We start from the raw sequence: 14,822 nt of genomic DNA on the forward strand, positions 1-14,822 counted from the left end.
GTCATTTTATTAGTGTTATCATTATCATTATTAGTTTCTTCTTTTCTGTTCTATTAAACTGTGCTTATCTCAACCCAGGAGTTTTACTTCTTTTTTCCCAATTTTCTCCCCCATCCCACTGGATGGGGGGAGAGTGAGTGAGTGGCTGCGTGGTGCTTGGTTGCTGGCTGGGGTTAAACCACAACAAGACCATAATTGCATCCTACACAGACAATGGCAGGGGTAAGAATGCAGCAGCCCCAGTGCTGTTCTCTTTGGCAAAGGCAGCCTTCACCATCACCACCTTCTTTTCTTTCTCCTTACCTACTCACTGCTGTGAGGCAAGGGGGTGTCCTGAAACTGATTTCTGCCTGACAGCTTGCAACACAACTTCAGTGTCCTGGATAAGCCTTCATAATCCTGGATCTCCTCCTTTTTACTAGGTTCTGGGTTGAGTTTCTTTGGCGGGGGGTTGGTTTGGTGGTTTTTTTGGTGTGGTTTTTTTGTGTTTTTTTTTTTTTTTTCCCCCACACCATGCTTCACCTCTAAACTTAGGAGCTGCATTTAGATTAGGGACTGCAGCCTTCTTGACTGTGGTGCCGTCCTTCCTTCTGTCCAGCAGCAAGCCATCAGCCGTTCTGCACTGCCCTCTGCGGAGAAAGTTTCAAGAGAAGAAGGAAGGCCTTGTGCCTTCCAGCTCTGCTGGGGCAAACAGTGGGGCAGGAGTTTTAAGGCAAAATGAGTAGGATGATTTTTGGTTTTATTTATTTTTCTGTGTGGTGGTAATGCTCTGAAGCTAATCTCTATTGTATTATGAATTGTACATACCTGTAGCAGTGATGGCTAAGAAAATGTTGGCTGTCACAGTAAACTGTGCAAAATGAAATAGCATGAAGTAAGTGCTGAGCAAAAAGACACAGAGGTTTCATTTCTTATTGAAAAGTATTGCCATCTCTGTAGAAAATTGATTCCTTCAACAGTCAAATCTTACAAAAATGCATTAGGAGTACAGAAAAAATTATCCTCCTTTAAAAGCAAAAGTAGCAAAATGTAGCCATTTTGCCAGGTTTGCTAGTTTCATTTTTCTTAAAAATGCAATTGCAAATAAGTATATTTTTAAAATTGCACAGAAGGCAAAAATGAGAAAAGTTTGGGATCCAAAAAAAAATTGGGGTCTCTAGCTCAGCTTGCCCCATTAGTTATGGCTTAGCAATGTACATTATGCAAATACAGCAACGAGCCATTTAAAACCCGATTAAAGACCTGACCTACAGATTAAGTAGTGCCATCTTAATATTGCACATGAAAGGAATGTCCTGTGTTGCAGGCTAAGATAGCAAGGAATAGGAGGAACTACTCTGGGCTTAATTTTCAGATGCTTATTCCAAAAATAAATAGATTTGTGGGAACAAATAAAGAAAAATGAAATTCAGAACTGATGACCTGTAAAGTCTTTGCTTTAAGTACAATTGTCCCTTATCTGCAGTTCTTTAAGGAGCAGATAAAAATATTATGCAAAATGTTAATGACACATGACAGACTTTAAAAATTTTTTTACTATCTTCCTTCTTTATACCAAAATTATAGCTATAAGGAAGCTTTAGTATTTCTTTCTTGATAGGGAGAGAAACCTTTTTTTTTTTTTTAAGTGTTACCTTTCATTCCATTTATCTTCTATAAGAGAAGGAGTGAAGTACATTTATAATATGATGAGAATAGAAAATGCAGACAATATGAAATGATATGTGCTCAATATTATAAGAATATTTTTACAGGTAGCTTTTTCTACTTTAGAAAAACTACTTGCTGTTGTTGTACTGCTCCCTTTGTGATGTAGGATGAGAATTAGCTGGGATGCAATGCTGCTTGCAGCTCAGGCGGTTGGGATAGATGCCTTCATTTAATTGGATTGTATAAGCTTTCAGATATAAAACTGTAGGCTGCTGCTGTAAACAGTTGATCAAATTAAAATGCCTTCTTGGACAATAAGGAAGCAAAGAAAATACCTTTATCTGCTTATTACTTTAAAAACATCCTTGTGCTAAAGGGGAAAAAAAACCACAACAGAAAAAAGATAGCAAAGATAGGAAAGGTGAAGGCACATTTGAGAAAGGAATTTTCTTATCATAAAAATGTTGTCAGCTAATAGATGAATAGGTCAGTTGAACAAGCTCTTTAAAATCCATGTGACAGTGGTTACAAAGTGAAAATGGGTAAGCAATTTACAGAATGTAATTTACTCTTTGAACATTAGTTTTACATTGAGGCAATACCCATGATCAGACTACAAATACTTTGGTTAGAATTACTGCATTTCGGGATAGATCTTTTATGAGTTGATCACAAATAATCCTGCCACAGGTATATCTGTCTTCTAGTTTTGAAATAGTATCTTCAGTGTTTTGTTCACATCATAGCTTTTGAATATCCTGACTAAGTTTAACCCAGTGTCCTGGTTTCAGCTGGGATAGAGTTAACTCTCTTCCTAGTAGCTGGTACGGTGCTGTGTTTTGAGTTCAGTATGGGAAGAATGTTGATAACACACTGATGTTTTCAGTTGTTGCTCAGTAGTGTTTAGACTATAGTCAAGGATTTTTCAGCTTCTCATGCCCAGCCAGGGCACACGAAGTTGGCACAGGACACAGCCAGGGCACCTGACCCAACTGGCCAACGGTGTATTCCATACCGTGGGACATCACATCTAGTATAGGAACTGGGGGGAGTGAGGGAGGGGGAATCGCCGCTCGGGGACTGGTGGGGTGTCGGTGGGCGGGTGGTGAGCAATTGCCCTGCGCATCATTTGTACATTCCAACCCTTTTATTATTACTGCTGTCATCTTATTAGTGTTATCATTATCATTCTTAGTTTCTTCTTTTCTGTTCTATTAAACCATTCTTATCTCAACCCACGAGTTTTACTTCTTTTTCCCGATTTTCTCCCCCATCCCACTGGGTGGGGGGGAGTGAGTGAGCAGCTGTGTGTTGCTTAGCTGCTGGCTGGGGTTAAAGCATGACATCCAGGAAAAAAAAGGCTGGAAGCCAAAAGGATCTTAATTCTCTGAGTTAAATCTGTTTAGGAATGGTACTGCACACAAAGGATTAAAGATTTCTGCCAAGTTTATATCCCTTTTCCTTTTCTGAATCCCCTTAACTTTACCCTCTGCAATACCATTAGCCAAACTGTAACCCTAAAAAGATTTGGGTTTGATTTGCTTCTAGAGTTTTAGACAAGGATCTCTAGCAGTACTCACACCACATGCAATTCACGCAGCCCAGGTTAAAGTGCAGAATCTCATTCTAATGTTTTTTGTAGGAAATTATGAGAAAACAAGCCTAACAAAAAATCCTGAAGTTGTGAATTCTTGCATTTCTGTGTAATGATGTTCCTGCATATAATGAGTATCAGTGCTGCAGTTTTGAATTACAAGAGGACAACTTAACTCCAGTAAAAGTCAGTTTTCTCTTGTGCTTATAATTTCTAAATTGTTTTACTGTCTCTTTACAAATGATCAAGGAAATATTTTCATGAGCATGATTCCATTTTGTGCTTATCTTTCCTGATCATCACAGTTGTAGTTTTGGTTAGATTTCACACCAAAATGCAAGGATAATTCCATGCCCCCGAGGAAGCAGGTCCCTCATTCAGCACAGAGGAACTCACTTTTGTGTTGGTTCAGGTCTTCTGGGGCTCCAACAACTGGCTGTCTGGGCATGACAGGGGCCAAATCTTGTATTGCATGCTGAGTTCTTCTGGTACTTATTTGACTGTAGTGGTACAGTGCAACTGTAATTATCATATTTGGCCCTATTTATTGGAGTCCTCATTGTTAGATTATTCTATATTCTGCCAGGTTCAGAAAAGGAAAATAAGGAAAAAAAGAAATACTGAGAGAGGCATTTACACTGGCTAATTTTAGACATCTATCTGTGTTCTGCATCTCCCTCTGAAGGCCCTTTTTTTCTTTCTAGTGTTTGCATATGACTTTACGACTGTAGCTACAGAAGTTCTGATATGTGCTTATGTTAGACAATTAAAGGAGTGTAATGTGGATGTGAATCTTCCCTTAGGCTTATGACAGATGTCCCCAGAATTTGTCTTTACTCTAGAACTAAGATCTCCTTTAACATTGGTGCTCATGTATGATTCAGCTTTTTGACTAAATAAATCTTACGTTTTGCCATTTTAATTCTGTCATAACCCAATAAATTACAGTTGCTGGTAAAATGATTTGAGCAATTTGGGTTCATATTAGAAACAAAGAGAAAAGCATCTGGAAATTATTTGGGCTTTAACCTATCTATGCAATTTAATTGGATTAAAGTCTCTGTTGCAAACAAATAGACTTCTGTAAGAGTGGTTATACTTATGGATTCAATGTAGTACACAGTGTTAAACTTACTGTAAATTTCCTGAATTTTTCCATGGAATTCAAAATGGCACAGACATAATTAAGACTGGTTCCAAAATCTGGAAGTTGGACTACAGTAGGCAGAATTTTTCCATGCTGGAAGTTTCAGGATTGGTTGTTCTTTCAGTTACAGGTTTATTTCACTGGATATTTGATAAACAAGATTTTACAATAGAGAGATTTCAACACCTTCAGCTTTAGAGTTCAGCATTTCTGTCTGTTAAACGAACTCAACCAAAATTCTTCCTCTGCACTTTGTTACATGTCCCTCATTCTGCAGGTTTCTGTGCTATGTTTTAAGGCTTGGAAGGTTAAGAAAAATTTACAGAATAACTTTCCAATAAGAAGAGATTGGAAAATAACTAAGGCAAATTTGGGTAATGATAATAAAATAACCCACCGATTATCCACTGTCAGGCACTGTCAGCTGATATACATTCAATATGTGGTGAGTACCGTCAGTTTCATCAGACTGTCTCCATAATGTCATTGCTCATAACTCTATATGCTGTCGTTTTGGTCTGAGAAATGAACAATGGCTTTGTCCTATGAAAAGCAAATATTCCCTGTGCTTTGTGTCTTCAGAGTAACAGGACACACTGGTCAAAATAAGGATGGTCTAACTGAAGGCTGAAATAAATTGTCTAACATTTTATTTTGCTAAGCTTCAAGATAAATAATGATTTGCCAGTCCATGTGTGGTCACAGTCTTGTTCTTGCTGCTAATAATCATACTTATGGCACAAAACAATTTATATAGCCAGTAATATATCAGCCCAGCAAACAAATATGAATCAGTGAACCTGCTGAAAATTCTGTCAGAAATGCCCTTCCTCCACAAAGTCAACAGAGCATAACACATCAGAATAAAGGTCAGCACAACCCCAATTTAAACATTGCTAGTCATCTTTGATTGGTTTTGACTCTGAGTCCCATTTATCAGTGTTAGCTACTGAAATGATCTCTGTATTTCCAAACTGTTTCTAATTTGTTCCACTGCAGTCCTTAAAAAGAAAGACAATAATTTCTTCCTCTTCCCTTTGTTCAACATCTTTTGTTTTCTCCATGTACAGGATTCTCAGGATTCCAGGAGTAGACAGAACTACATTAATATTACTACTGCTGCTACTACTACTACTACTACTTATTACTATTACTTTTACTACTATTTCTGAATTTTTTAGTTGCTCTCAGATACAAAATAACAGAAGTGAGGAAAATAACAGAGAATCCTAAAGACCACTGCTCCCAAATGTTAGTTTTTTCTTAACCAGAACCATCAGGAAAGGCTAAAATTGGGTGGTTTATAAAGTTTTTTTGCTATTTTTCTGGTGGGCAGCTAAAGAAAATGGGACTGAACATCTACAGTATGTGCTTTTAGCTTAAGGGCCAATAAAACTGATGAAAAGGGTAAGTGTAGGAAATGCCATGAGATGAAGAGGAAGAAAAAGACAATAAAGATAAATAGATTTGGTAGGAAGCCAGCCTCCTTTTGCTAGTTCACAGAAAATGGAAGCTGCCTTTAGCTGAAGATCTTTCCTGAGTGGATCAAAAGGCACAAAGGTGGTCACTGTTGTCCAATTTGTTTAAATATTCATAGCACAGCTAAGGGCAAGATTCTCCTCCAGTTTAATCAATGGGAACATTGCCACTATCTGCAATAGGAGTGCTTAAGGCCTGGTTTACCTAAATGAACACGATGTATACTCCTCTATGCAACATGAATATTCACAGGCTTCAAGCCAATTTGCAGCTCTGTTTTCCATTTATTTGATGATTCCATTGCATACACATTATCATCTAGTGACATTTAAAATGCTGTATGGTATTGGAGGCATCTAAACAGGGCTGGTACATATGTCACAGGATTTAGTGGGACCTGTGCCTCCTGGACTGGCAACAGCCAGACAGGTTGATTGCCCTAGGGTATGTCAAATGACACTAGATGACTATATTAAGGCAAATGTTATACCTCATATTTGCTGACCATAAGCTTCCAGTCTTCTACCACTGCTAAGGTGACTCACCACTTGATTTAAATCACAAAAATTATTGAGGAGTTAATTTTGTTTGCAAAGAAATGTTCAAGGCAGAGTACTGCTTTAAGCACTTGGTAGTGACAGATCCATCTCCTTTTATCACCATTATTAGCTCTTCCAAAGTGAACAGATTCTAAAGTTCATCAATATATCTCTTGTACTGTTAACTGACAAGGCGTTTGAACCACCTTACCACGTTTTACCTTACCAGGACAAAACCAGAAGGCAAGCACTCACTCTCGACATTTGCTCTCTAACCCAAATTACCTTTTCTTTCTCTTGCAGGGCCCACATACTGCTCATTCAGTTACATAAGCACTTTGGCAATAGCGTGAGAGCTCTTCCCTTGATGTCTGTCAAGGCTCCATGTCAGTAGCAATAAGGACACATCTTTTCCTGGTATAACTTGACATATGCCCGATGAAATAACCTAGTACATTAGCTCATAGCTTTTACCCTTGACTTAAAAGAAACAGAAAAAAAAAAAGAATCTTTTGTTTGAGTGGGTAGCTGAAGCAGATAATATCCTTGGAAAGGAAACATAAACCTCTGTTTTTGTGCTTCTTGGAATTCTGTGTTTGCCTTAGCAGCTCAGCTAAAAGGAGAAAGCAGGTTGGTAAGCACGACTTGCATAGTTTGGTAAGGTCAACAGCAAGACTGACTATCTCTTGAGGCATACAATTAAAACATTAAATCATTGATTTCCACAGACTTAGTGTGAATCTTTCTTCCCACCTGAATTATAATGTGGTTTGACAGTTGAAGACAGATTTGTTGTTAAGTCTAAAATTCATGGTTGAATAAAGATTGAATATAAAGATGGAACATGTTTTCAAGCATGTTTAGAAGCAAACAACTGAATCCGTATGCAGTACTCTCAGATGCCTAATAAAGGTCGGGAGCTGAAAAGAATATAGAGGGTTAGAGTGATTGACTTATAGGCAGTTGTTCAAAGAGCTGAATGTTGATAGTTTGGCCAGATAACTTAGCAGGATAAGGTAACAGTCTCCAAGTACTTGAACAGTATAACCATGAAAAAATGCAAGGGATTATTAAGGCCGACAAAAAGGGTATTTAAAAAAACACCATAGCAGGCAGTAATGAATAGCACTGTTTCCAGAGCATTTTGTACACAAACACCTTTATAATGAATTAAATCTTATGACATTGTATTGGGTTTGCGTGACAAAGTTTTGGAAGTGGGAAGGCTGCAGGGGTGGCTTCTGTGAGAAGCTGCTAGAAGCTTCCCCTATGTCTGACAGAGCCAATGCCAGCCGGCTCCAAGATGGACCCGCTGCTGGCCAAGGCTGAGCCCATCAGCGACAGTGGTTGTGCCTCTGGGAGAACAGATTTAAGAAGGGGAAAAAACTGCTGCACAACAGCAACCAGGAGAGAGGAGTGAGAACAAGTGAGAGAAACAACCCTGCAGACCCCCAGGTCAGTGCAGAAGGAGGGGGACGAGATGCTCCAGGCACCGGAGCAGAGATTCCCCTGCAGCCTGTGGGGAAGACCCTGGTGAGGCAGGCTGTCCCCCTGCAGCCCATGGAGGTCCACAGTGGAGCAGATATCCACCTGCAGCCCGGGGAGGACCCCATGCCAGAGCAGGTGGATGCCCCTGAAGAAGGCTGTGACCCCATGGGAGAGCCTGCACTGAAGCAGTCTGTGCCTGAATGACCGCAGCCTGTGGAAGGGACCCATGCTGGAGCAGTTCGTCAGGAATGGTAGCCCATGAGAAGGATTCACATTGGAGAAGTTCATGGAGAACTGTCTCCCGTAGGATGGACCCCATGCTGGAGCAGGGGAAGAGCGTGAGGAGTCCTGAGGAAGGAACAGCAGAGACAACGTGTGACGAACTGACTGCAACCCACCATTCCCTGTCCCCTTGTGCCACTGGCAGGGGAGGAGGTAGAGAAAACCGGGAGTGGAGTTGAGCCCAAGAAGAAGGGAGGGGTGGGGGAAGGTTTTTTAAGATTTGGTTTTATTTCTCATTACCCTACTCTGATTGGTTTGGTAATAAATTAAACTGATTTCCCCAAGTCAAGTCTGTTTTGCCCATGATGGTAATCGGTGAGTGATCTCTCCTGTCCTTATCTTGACCCACAAGCCTTTCATTATATTTTCGCTCCCCTGTCCAGATGAGGAAGGGAGTGATAAAGCGGCTTTGGTGGGCACCTGGTGTTCAGCCACAGTCAAGCCACCACAGACATCAACATGAGGAAACAAAAAAGAAGTATACCCCTCTTTATATCAGAGGATGGCTTAAACAGTTATAGGCAATTCCATAGTTATTCAAGGTCACTCAACATGTCTTTAGACAATCCAAGTAGAATTTAGTTTTTTTTTTTTATTTTTAAAGAGAATCAGGCCTGAAGCAATGGAAAGAAAGCAGTCAAAATAATTCCAGAAAATATTTTCCAAATGTAAAATCTATTATTCTGAGCAATAATCTTTGCAGGGAAACAGTAAGAGATGCAGCATTGGAGTCCAAACTCTGGAGGATATACTGCAGAAAGCAATCTTGTGCTGACATTGGCATTGACTGCATGATTTAAAGTTGGGATTTTTTTCTGCCCTATCTCAAATATCAATTATTTTAAATTAAACAAGAACTATCTCACAGGATTCATGCAATTTACCTTGTAAGAAGAGAAACTTTGAGCAAGACTGTAAATATACCTCTGAGTTTTTATGACATGAAGCAGCCTTGATTTACTGGTGTCTCTGCAACCCTATGCAGTACTGCCTGTAATTCAAGGCTGCTCACTGTAATACATAGTAAACATTTTACTTTTCTGTCTTCAATGTGTGTGAAATAGTTAATTAATATGAATCCAAGATGAATCCTGGCTTGCCTTTTTTTTTTTTTTTTTTTTTTTTTTTTTTTGTGTATGCTAGTTATTTTTGTTAAGCTTGGCTTAACTATTGTAGGGTCCAACATCCAGGCTATTTAAAGAATTTTCCCAAAAATGTCTGTACTGCTTTGTCTGCCTGAGTCCTAAAGCTTAATGTTCTTGCTTTTCCTGTTTAAATGTTGTTGCCTGGACTAGCCAGGTAGTTTGACAATTTTTAAGAAACAAACATTTTGCAGTTTCTTTTACTGATGAAACTGTAAGTGACAGTTGTATTATGGTTTGTATAATTTACTGTAATATAAATACACACTTTAAACTACGTAACATTTGGCCACAGATTATTTCCTTCTTGATATGAAAATATGACCAATTAGCATAGGGTATTATTGATCACACTATTAGTTATTTCAATCTAATAGAGCTTTTTAAAATTAAAATCTTAGTTAATGCTGCTCTCAAATATATCTCTGATGATCTCAGTATGGTGATCTCAGTAGGGTGATGCATATTTTGATTTATATAATTCCACAATTCTCATCTTATTTATGTCTGTACAAATGCATTTACTTCAGGGGAGCTGTGCTGGAATAACTGAAGAAAAAAGATGTAACTAATATTTCTCATAAAAAGGAATAAATGGCCAATGGTGCATGAAAGTGCCAAGCGGACATTTGAATAGTCTCTGCCTCATTGTTTAACATTAATATGAGGATTGTGGATGTCATTCTGATCCTAGCTGACATTATTTTTTTCTTTTTTAATAATATAGCTCATTTCAATATCTCAGTTTCAGGCATGAAATTAATCTTTACTTATTTGAGGAAACTATTTCATGATATACTTTTAGGTCTGCCATTTGCATGTTATAATAGTTTTAACTTCTAAACAGAAACTGCATGGCTTATTTAAATATCTGATATGGTATAGCTATAATGAAGTCTCCTTCGACTGAGACATCAGTCAATTCATACTTTAAGACTGCCAACTTTAGTCTAATAAGAGACTAAGATTTCTTATATCAACATCTGTGACTAGTATTTTACATAAGCTTTTGATACCTGGGAAATTCTATCCCGCCCAGCTGCAGATATGCTTATTCATGGAATCATTGGATCATAGAAAGGTTTAGGTTGGAAGGGACCTTTAAAGATACCTAGTTCCACCCCCCTGCTGTGGGCAGGGACACCTTCCACTAGACTAGATTTCTCAAAGCCTCATCCAACCTGGCCTTGAACACTTCCAAGGATGGAACATCCACAACTTCTGTGGGCAATCTGTTCTTGTGTCTCACCATCCTCATCATAAAAATTTCTTCCTTATGTCCGATCTAAACCCACCCTCTTTCTGTTTAAGCTAGTTACCCCTTGCCCTATTGCTACAGGCCATGGTAAAAAGTCTCTCATCCTTCTTATAAACCCCTGTATTGGGTTTACATGGCAAGGTTTTGGTAGCAGGAAGGCTGCAGGGGTAGCTTCTGTGAGAAGATGCCAGAAGCTGTCCTCATGTCAGAGGGAGCCAGTTCCAGCCATCTCTAAGATGGACCTGCAACTGGCCAAGGCTGAGCCAATCAGTGACAGTGGTAGTGCCTCTGGGATAACAGATTTAAGAAGGGGGAAATAAACCTGTGCAACTGCAGCTGAAAAAAGGAGTGAGAACATGTGTGAGAAACAACCCTGCAGACCCTAAGGACAGTGAAGAAGGAGGGGGAGGAGGTGCTCCAGGTGCCAGAGCAGAGATTCCCCTGCAGCCCGTGGGGAAGACCCTGGTGAGGCAGGCTGTCCCCCTGCAGCCCATGGAGGTAGGTCTACGGTGCAGCAGATATCCACCTGCAGCCTGTGGAGGACCCCACGCTGGAGCAGGTGGATGCCCCTGAAGAAGGCTGTGACTCCATGGGAAGCCCATGCTGGAGCAGGCTCCTGGCAGGATCTGCAGACCCATGGAGAGAGAAGACCACACTCAAGCAGGTTTTTTCCATCAGGACCTGTGACCCTACAAGGGACCCACACTATCCAGTCTATCCATCAAACCCATATCTCTCCAATTTAGAAGTAAGAATATTGTGGGGGACCATATCAAAGGCCTTACAGAACTCCATGGAGATGACATCAGTTGCTCTTCCTTTTCCCTCTGATGCAGTCACTCCATCATAGAAGAAAGCCACTAGATTAGTCAGTCACAATTTGCTCTTGTGTTGTCCCACAAACGGGGTCCATTTACCTGGTGTACAAGGCAATAACACACATTAGTCGAGGTATTTTCAAATTTATTTCATTGATACACATGAATGGGTGTCTGTGTCAAGACAGCACACCCTTGTCTCAAAAATTCTCACATTTATACACTTAACTGATAGATATTAATTGTTATTTTCCTTAATGATTGGTTCCTTCTTCTCTGCCCCTCATGTAAATTAGTGCGCAGACTCTGCCTTCATTGTCTTCTTTTGAGTAGGTGGTATCATTTGAGTAGGTGGTCAATGAGTTGGTGGTCGTGATCTCCCCCTGTAAGAATTACGTTTTACCTACTTATTGTTTAATCTTGACAGTTTCAGCGGTTCTTCAAGGTTTATTGACCAGACCACAATCCATTACCTTTTCTGACATAAATATAAAGCCCCATTGACTAGTAGTTAGTTCCTAAAGCCTAAATCATGTCTACTTACTGTTTCTCTATTTTAAGTGTTAACTGATGGGGACTGTACACAGGACTTTAGCAGCTCCCTGGTTATTTTAATCATATTATACATATTAATTGGTAACACTTGGCAAAGCCATGTCTCTAATCACCTCCCTGTCTTCCATATGTTTCAATATGTCTTCCAGTAGGATCTGTTCCATGATTTCTCATTCGCACTTCTTGACTGGTCTGCAATAAATGTGCGTGCTGAAGTATGAAATCTCTGATCTTTGGATGATATCAGATAGAGATATGTATTTTAAACTTGTGAATTCATAGCTATTAAAAAAAGACAGCAAACTGAATTGATGGTGAGATACAATGTTTAAATGAGTTAGTAATTTCCCAATGTAGATAATTATTTTAGGAATAGCAATGTGCACTACAGTTTTGAATATCAAAGCTAGATGGTCTAGGAACACTGTCGACATTGTTAAACACTACTATTAGGCACAAGATAAGGCCAAACAAGCATAATAACTAGCCAATATTTATATGTGACCAGCCCTTTTTATCCCTTTACCCTTCTATTTCCTACACTTGCTCTTCCCTGAATTACCTAAATCTCTCCCTTTTCCTGCCTTGGGTTCCTCCCCAAAACATCCCATAAGGAGTCCTGTGCAATTCTAAAACACTCTTCCCCTGCATCCCATCAAGTGTCCCACTCCCAGGCAGCAACCCCCATTAGTCCGAAATGTGATCTGGAGAGCTGCTCCCAATGACTCATTGTGATGAGTTTTTCACACCTGGGCACTGGGGCTGAGGATCTTCTGGGGCAGCCCTGAAAGGGGCCCAGACAAGGTGTTCATTCCTTGGAGGTCCTTATTTTGGGTTCCCACCTGTGATTGTGCCCCTGTGTTCCTCTGGGCTTGTCAAGATGCATCATTGATGGGTTGAAGGCTCCTGTGATGGGCCTGGGAGTAGCTGGGGGCAGGGTATTGTTTGGGTTCTCCCCACCTTCCCCACTGTCTTTTTGTGCTCCTTTGTGAGTGTGCAGGTGACATCTTTTATCACATAACAATCTCATGTTACAGTATGAGTATACCCCTAAAGGTGTTTTTGTTAGTCTCTTAGATGACTAAAAAGAAGAAGAATGACTCTAAGGACTGGGCAGTATCTGGACAAGCAGAAACCTAAGGTCTAATTCTGCTTTCCTCTGTGACCTTGGATAATTGATTCAGTCTTCAGTTGTCAGTGTCTCAGTTTCTAAAAGGAATATGAGAAGTCATATCAGAATCCCAGGGCGATTCTGAAGATAAACACATAAAAATCTGGATGATATTAAAATATCAGAACAATGGAGTCAAGGTAAGTACCAACGGTCAAAGATCAATCACCAAATACTCTGATGATTGTTACTGATATTGTGATAGCTTGCAGAATTTAATATATTTCACACTAATATATTTTACATTAATATATTTTTTGCAGTATTTTTAGCTAATGAGGAGTTTTAGCTGTGTCTCAGAAAACTATTCATAACAATAGTAGAGAAACACCCTCAATATTTACAAAAATGTAGTCTTTTCTCATAGCATGCCTTGCAATTATAAATGTTTTCTCTTTCTTACAAAGTACAAAGTTCTGCAAGTTAAAAGCATGCAACACAAAGAGTCAAGGGACCTGCAAGATACTATTAATTGAGGTGTATAACCTCACTGTTCCCTTGTCCATTTATTTTCTTAAATAACAGGCTTGCCTTACAGGGAAATGAAAAAAGGTGCTATGGCCAACCCCGACAACACATCTTGTTCTGTAGCTAAATTACTCAACATCAATCATTTAACATCCTACTGTGGAATTCAGGAATTCAGTCTAGGTATAATTGTGGTTTCTCACTTGCTTTCAGTTAAAAAAGGATTCCATTGTTCACTTAATGCACTTGAGAAAAACATTGTGACCACTCTAAAAAAAAAAAAACCAAACCCTCCACTATTCCAATCCGTCATGAAGAACATAGTCTCTGGACATGAAATGGCCATCCATAATGATTTACCCTTGTAGATGCATTACTCAGTACATACCCGAATGCTTTTGAAATGCATTTTATCTAGGAATGTACAGAAGTATTTAATGTTGAATGATCTTTTTCAAGTGATCCTTTTGCTCTTGCTTGTTTTTGCTCAGAGAAGGGGCTGAATGCTATTAATTTCAAACATGCTTTGTCCTCATGCAAAACTTTCAAACAATTCTATAATTTATTATTAGTTGCAAATATTTTTTGAAATTTCAGTTTAATTGTGAATGTTGATATCAGATTTACAGTTTTAGGTAATAAAAATATTCTCTTTGTTATCATCAAAGACAATCTCTAGTCAAACTTCCTGTATCACTTTTTCAGCAGTAGACTTCTAAAGATGCATTGCTAAGAGAAGAGAGAGATTGCGGGGGGGAAGGGGGGAATTCTTCTTTGTAGCTTACAGCTTTTAATTCTATGTGTTTAGAATGCTGGCAAGGACAGTGTTACAAGCCCTGGAGAATATATTTGCACTACATGTGTGCATTTGTTCATTAAAGATCAAAGTGAGGTAACTAGCTCAGTTCTTAGAGTCTCCAAATAGCATTTCATGACATGAACTAAATTTGAATGAGTAAGCCAGTTGAGAAAACACTTCAAGGAGAGCCCCATTATACATATTCTGAATTATGAAGTCCCCATCCCGTCCTGGCAAATATATATGATAATGTTAATTATAACAGGAATGCTAAAATTGCATTGTGAAGAGATACTTGTTATCCCCAAAGTGACCATCAGTTGTAGTTAGCTTTAATCACAAACAGGAGAGGTTTTTACCTGGTTCTCATACAAAAGTACCAGCTAGCTGTGTTAAATGGGGCAAAGATCCTATTTCCTGGGTGCTCTCCTC

General features: G+C 39.3%; 1 protein-coding gene across 1 annotated transcript in view; it reads right to left on the reverse strand.

Annotated features, from left to right (window-relative positions):
- The window catches only part of SNX16 (sorting nexin 16), an 886,466-nt gene that overhangs the window by 193,829 nt on the left and 677,815 nt on the right, over positions 1-14,822 (reverse strand). The window lies entirely within an intron of this gene.

This window comes from Accipiter gentilis, chromosome 2 (assembly GCF_929443795.1).
Source record: "Accipiter gentilis chromosome 2, bAccGen1.1, whole genome shotgun sequence".
NCBI lineage: Eukaryota > Metazoa > Chordata > Aves > Accipitriformes > Accipitridae > Astur > Astur gentilis.